The sequence below is a fragment of the Hirundo rustica genome, chromosome 1, assembly GCF_015227805.2.
Source record: "Hirundo rustica isolate bHirRus1 chromosome 1, bHirRus1.pri.v3, whole genome shotgun sequence".
Classification (NCBI taxonomy): domain Eukaryota; kingdom Metazoa; phylum Chordata; class Aves; order Passeriformes; family Hirundinidae; genus Hirundo; species Hirundo rustica.
In genome coordinates, this window is record NC_053450.1 from 81,770,094 (window position 1) to 81,777,149 (window position 7,056).

Consider the following 7,056-nt stretch of genomic DNA (forward strand, 5'->3'; position numbering starts at 1 on the left):
GTGTATCTTAAAAGCATAGGCAAGTTTGTCTTGACAAAACTACTGATTTTAAAAGATACCTTAAAACAAGTTTCTATAGATTATGCAGAATTTATGTACTATACTGATTTTATTTTACTCTAATAAAGCATAATTTAATGATATGAATGTGTTTCTCTGTTAACCCTGGGATACTACGTCTTATAATCTGTAATGATAATAAGCTTTTCTTCATCATTTAATATTTACCCATGTAATTTTTGTTTATTCCACTAATGTGATTACTGTTTTCTCACTTGATTACAAAAAGAGACTAAAAATCTAAAATTAATATGTTAATTTTTAAAAACTGTTGAGAAAAGAAAATTTTACATATATCACTCAAAATTTCCCCCAAAAAACCACAAGACCCCAAAACTATTTGCAGCATTTATGATCTAGCACATTAACTTTTTATCAATTGACATTCTTTTAAAGAAATTCCAAAGCATAAAATTCTGACTGTATTCTTAAAGAGTAATCTTTGATTATCCCGAGAATCTGGAGAAATCAGAGATGACTACTAGGAAAACTTGCATAAAAAGTGCTCCAGGTCTCTATATGGGCAAAATAGTTATATGAACTGATAGAGACGTAACAGATTTTTTTCTGCAGTTTCCATTTACTGAACAATAATTTTATAGCTGAGTGAGGGAAAAAAAAAAAATTCTTTTTTTTTTTTTTTTTTTTCATGGAAAATACATTACATCCTTTCTTTGTCTTCCTTCCCTATTGGAAGTTGACTGAGAATCTGTAATAAATGTACTCAGCATTCTTAATCTGTAGCAGAGGAATTGTAAGAAATTGTATTACTCTATAATATTATCAGGAAATCTAAAATCTTGTGGGGTTTTTTTGGTTTTTTTTTTCTCCTGACCCTGTAAAAGCACCTGTGTTACAAGATTGTTATTTTGTTTAGGGTGAGAATTTGCAGTTCACCTACATTTTTATTTCACTTTGTCATATTACTGTAGGTTGCTATTCTGACAAGAAGTAATAATAAAATTACTGTTGTTTCTTTGATTTCCATGACCAGCAGTGGGCCAAGTAATTTCATATTGTAATTTTTTCTGTGCAAGAGTTGCTTTTATTTAAATAGTTTAAAATGTATAGAATAATGCAACTTTTCTTTCTCAACTCCAGCTGCATCCATGGACAAAGTAAACAGACTCAGAGAAATACAAATCTACCACAAGTAATGAGAAACTATCTAGAATATTGAATGAGATCATGTTATTGCAAATGTAAAAACAGGTCAAGTTAAATGTGCACAGACCTAGTGGAATTAATAGGAATAAGATGATTTATATCATCCAACATTCCTAGCCATAAGTCTTTCTTAGCTTTTTAAGATTCCTTATCTATATCAAAGAAATACATGCAGTTCTCTTCTGAAAGAGAATGAATATGAATCAGGGACAGAAAGAAAATAATCAACATAAACTTTTTAAAATTAGAATCACCGAAATAGTGTGAAAATAATGAATACCTAGAACATGTTTGAGAAAGAATACCCAGTAAGCTAAGGTATTTTTCAAACAGGAGGTTTACTTGAGAAGAAATTATGAAGAACAGTGTTCCCAAAGTAGTCAGGCATATGCTGTTGACACAAAATGAATTGTTTCTGAAACATACATCCTTTTATATGCCTTTTACCACAGGAAAAATGTTAATGTAGGGAAAGGGTAATATAGATTATTATCCTGCTCCTGTATCAATACAATTATTAATATATTATTATTCACACATTTACAAATAGAAATATATCAAATATAAGAAAATCCTCTTCATTGTTTTGTCATAAGCTTTCTAAACTTCAAGAGGGGCTGAACATTAAGATAGGTCTAGATTTAAATGCCCCTGGATCTTGTGGGACATGTAAGAATATAAAACTATTTTGCAGTGTACATTCCTCTTGTAGAACCTTTGTTTTGTAACCAACACTGACAGATGGTGACTTGTCTCCCCATGGTCTTTGCAGAAAGCTTGTTGTATGTTGGTACCTCAACAGATATGAGCAAAATACCCATGAGCGCAGTTATGTTTGGGCTAATTTTCTAATGGTTTCCCCAGCTGCATTTTAATTAAAAAACCCAAAAAGGTTCCTCATGGGCCCAGGGGACACTCAGGTGAGGAGAAACATGGGCCCTAATTTTGCTTTTAATTACATTTTTGCATGTTCTTTGACCTCAAAGTAGTTTCTTATGCAAGGATCAAAGGTGCAATTTAGCAATATCAGAAACAGAATGAAGATTTAAGTTTTCATTAAGTTCTCCAGTCACGAAATGTGCCTGGAAAACTTTATGCATTAAGAACTTCAATCAAAATAAAGATAAAATAAAAGAATTCATTTCAGAAACACTGGAGTCTGCAATGACTTGGCCTACTGTGATATTTTTAAACATAAGGAATAAAAATATTTTCATTTGTAACAAAAGCCCTGTTGATCTGATAAGACCAACCCCTTATTGAGATGCATGGGAGAATAACAGTGCAGTGACATTTTTATAGTCAGTCTTCAGATAATAACTTCCTGAAGCATGAGATTATGCCATGATCAAGGGCCTTCAGTCCAGTGGAAGTTCAGGAGGAGTACACAAATGTTAAAAAAATAAATCTAGGATATTGAAGGAAGGTGAAAGAAAAGTGGAGAAAAAAGAAGAAGTAACCAGAAGAGGGAAAGAGGATGACAGATTAAAAAGGTGTTTGGAGCAACCTGGTGAAAGAAATATCAATATTAGCAGAGAAGACAAAAAAAAAAAAAAAAAAAAAAAAGGAGGTAGAAGCACCGAGTTTATAAGAATTACTACTCGGAAGAGAAATAGGAGATTAGGAAACTTTTTACTTAAAACAACAAAAACAACAACAAAAAAATAGCACTGAATCTTCATCTTATGAGAATAAACCATCTGTCAGGCAACTATTATATACATATTCCTTACACAGGATACTAAATAAAAAGGAAGGATTTGAAAACATACTGTAAATTTAGTAACTTGAAAGGGGTTGAGGAGAAAACAATGTGCTTTATTTACTTCAAAAAACAGGGTATTTATTCTCATACAAGCAAGTTATATTTGTCTACTACAAGATCTAAGCATATTATTCATAATAGGTGACTTTCTCCTTAATAATTTTCAAGGTTATAACCTGGAAATGTTTTGTCACTTCTTCTCTATGTTCATTTGCTAATTGTCAAGCTGTGTTTTCTCAGAGAATTCTGGTCTTTATGGTGGGTTATTTTTATGCAGGCAGTTCAAACTCTGGTCCCTTCAGCAACCTCAGTTTTCTACTCATCCTCTTTGTAGGAGGAGATCAGTGTTTATAAACTTCCCATTCCAGCGTGTAAGTCAGCAAGAAAAGCACATGAACATTTATGTTTATTAGTAAACTTTTTAGCAGAGTAATAGCTAAAAATGGTCTAAGCTTTAAAACTCTCCAGTGCCAGCTGGAGGATCAGAAAATGTGTATGAGGCTTTAATTAACTGTAAAATCTGAAGTGAACTGCATTGCACGATACCTGGGGATTTCGGTGAAGAACGTACATATGTTCTCTCTGCTAATTGAAGATGAGCTGCATTTTAAGGGATTACATCCCCTGAGGTCACAGAGCCAGAGAGAGCGGAAGATAGGAGCAGAATTTTAAAGATCTAAAGTAAACTTTCTGTTAATGGTCTGCCCTTTGCAAGCAAAGTATATTAACAGTTTATCTTTAAGCTGATTTACTGCATGCTGTGTAAATTTATATGGAAATGGGAATGTGGTATAAAAAGGAAGCTTATACTTTTTCTTCCTAGACATAAAATATAAAATTTGAAAGGCTTATAGTTCTGTGGCAAAGCTCATACTTCATCTTTTTCATTAGGCACTGAGATTTTTATTGTTAATTTCTTTTTAAGAGGTTATAGAAGCAGATTAAATGGAAAGCAAATTAATCCTGGCTGTAAACTCCTCTACAACATAATGGACAATTACGACACTCCAGTGGCAGGGTGGTACGGAATTTTCTCTTTGAAAGTTGCACAAAAGCCAGCATGTTGATGGAGACTTCACCTTGCAGATGAGGCAGATAACAGTGCCTTGTCCCAAAAGGGTTCTTAAAGCTCTGTGCTGGTATGGGCTGGAGTAGAGTTAATTTTCTTCACAATGACTAGTGAAAAAAATTGTGTTTTGGATTTTTTCTGCACACAGGGTTAATTATACAGAGAATATTTTGTTTCTGATGAGCTTTGAACACTTCAGATGATCAGAATAGCAAATCCCAGAGGGTTGTAATCACTGTCACGAGATCCAGTTGGAGGCCTGTCACTAGTGATGTCCCCCAAGGTTCAATACTGGGCCCAGTATTCTTTAACGCATTCACCAATGAGTTGGATGAAGGGGCAGAGGTCTCCTCAGCAAGTTCATTGATGGCACAAAGCTGGGAGGAGTGGCTGATTCCCCAAATAGCTGTGCAGCCCCTCAGAATGACCTCAAGAGGTTGGAGAGTTGGGCAGAGTGGAACCTTCTGAAATTCAGCAAAGAAAAATGCAGGTTCCTGCACTTGGGGAAGAATAACCCCATGGACCAGCACAAGCTGGGGACCAAACTGCTGGAAAACAGCTCTGTGGAGAAGGACCTGGGGGTCATGAGCCAGCAGTGCCCCCAGAGCCGAGGTGGTCAATGGTATCCTGGGGTGCATTAGGAAGAACATTGTTGCCAGCAGGTCAAGGGAGGTGATCCTGCCCTTCTGCCCAGCCCTGGTGTGGCCAGTTCTGAGCTCCTCAATACAAGAGAAGAAGTTCCTGGAGCAGGTCCAGAGGAGGGTGACAAAGATGAGTAGGGGTGTAGGGCATCTCTCTTATGAGGAAAGGCTGAGAGAGAGGCCTGTTCAGTCTCTAGAGGAGAGGACTGAGAAGAGACATCATCAATGTCTTTAAGTATCCGAAGAGAGAGTGTCAAGAGCATGGATCCAGGCTCTGCCCTGAGGTGCTGAACAATGGAACAAGAAGCAGTGGACAGAAACTAATGCACAGGAAGTTCCACCTCAATGTGAGGAAGAACTTCTTTACTGTGTGGTAGACCAAGCACTGAACAGACTGGCCTGGGAGGTTTTGGAGTCTCCCTCACTGGAGATATTAAAAAAACATCTCAACGCAGTCCTGTGTGATGACCCGGCTTTAGCACAGAGGTTGGAATTACCCACTACCATCCCTTCAAACCTTAATCTATTCTGTGGTTCTGTGAATTCCACTGAGGAGCAAAGCCAGTATTGCAGATAGCAAAGCACTAGTATATGAAGTTTGTGGGAAAAGAAAATATTTGAAGGGGCTAAGAAAACGTAAGTGGAGATTAAATTGAATTGAATCTTCTGTCTTGATTAAGTATATTGGGCAGGGATATGAGGAGGAAAGAATTAGATGGAATAACCTGGAGAATATTTCTCCAGCATTTCTTCAACTAGGAAGGTGGCAGTAGTTGAGTGGATTGTTTGTCTGTATCTGTCTGCTTTTCCCAAAATCTGGTGTGCTGCTGAGATAAATAACCACTGAATTTGGGTGTGTACTTGGTCAGCTGAGTCTGTTACACAGAAATGTGTTGTAAATACCTAACATTTTGCAAGCTGCAGGCAGTTCTAGTGCACAAGTGCACAGTTCTAGTGACCCAAGACGACTGTGCATTTAGCATAGTAAGTGGCTGCAGTAATCAGGTGATTGCTTAGTGTGCATCATTTTTTGGAACACCACAGTCAAAATATATGTACATTTGAGACACAGCTTCCATGTAGTTTCTAGGTGGACATTGAATAGAATACAGACTAATATCTGAGTAAGGTAAATGAGTAAAGATAAATCTTTATTCACAATTCATTGTGAAAATAACTACCTAATAATTACTGCACCTTCATTTATGTCAGCAAAACAATGGCATTTTGTCTTACAGTTGAAACAGAGTTTTGGAAATGATGTAGAAAATATTGCCTATACTATCTAAAATAATATGTGGCTGCTGGAAAAAGAAGCAGCTTTTTTAAGATATAACCACTCCCCATATTGCCTGCTATTTCAAATGGTGCTATATTAAAAAAGAAAAGATGAGGAAAAGTGAAGAAACTGAATGTTTCTGTTCAGCACATAAAATATTGCATACAATCTGAAAAAGAAACTGCTTACATCTCCTTTGTATTAAGTATGTGAGACATAGAAGATGAACACATAAAGCAGCTCATATAATATTTAGCACAAGGACCCCTGGGGAGGTTAATGAGCTGATTTCTATTAACTTTAGCAATGCTATACAAGTACAGGATCTGGTTCCTAACCTATAAACTCATATTTCTTGCATCCTTAATTATAAATCAGAAGAAAAACAATATGTCGTGGACAATACATGTACTCTATACATTGCTGTTTTTATACACATGGAAGAGTCATAACTATTCCTATCCACTTTTGTTCTAGCCTTCCTTACAGACATTGAAAATTTGATGTCACTAATGTTTGTTTGAAATTATACTTTTTTGCTTATAGCTATTGCTATTTACCTTTTGCCTGTATAACTGTGGTTTGAAAGGCAAAACCTGTGATAAGTAAACTTACTGTTAAAATTACGGTATCTTTACTTTCTAAATTTTATTTAAATAAAAATTTCTGACACCTGCTGACTAGCTGGCCAGATAATTACCTTTTTCATGTAAGTCTTAACTCTGGAGAATGATCAAGAGAGGTATGTAAGTTCAAGTGAGGCTTCCGTGGCAGGGGTGTATATCATGCAGCACCTGGGCTGCTGCCTGATTGAAATCCCTGTGTAGAGACACAAAAATCTTTTGAAGCTGAAATCAAAAGGTCATTCAATGATCAAGGTGTGCGTCCATCCTCCCTCCAGCAACAGAACAGTGAGATCTCCTAGGGAGGTATCCTCTGTCTTTTGTTCTCTTCTACCTTTGAACCATTCACAGGGACCTATCTGCCCTTCTTAGTTACAGAATAAATGTCTTGTGCTTTTCAGAAATGCAGGGGTTTTGGTATGCAGCTTGCAAGACCAGGAAAGCTAGACACT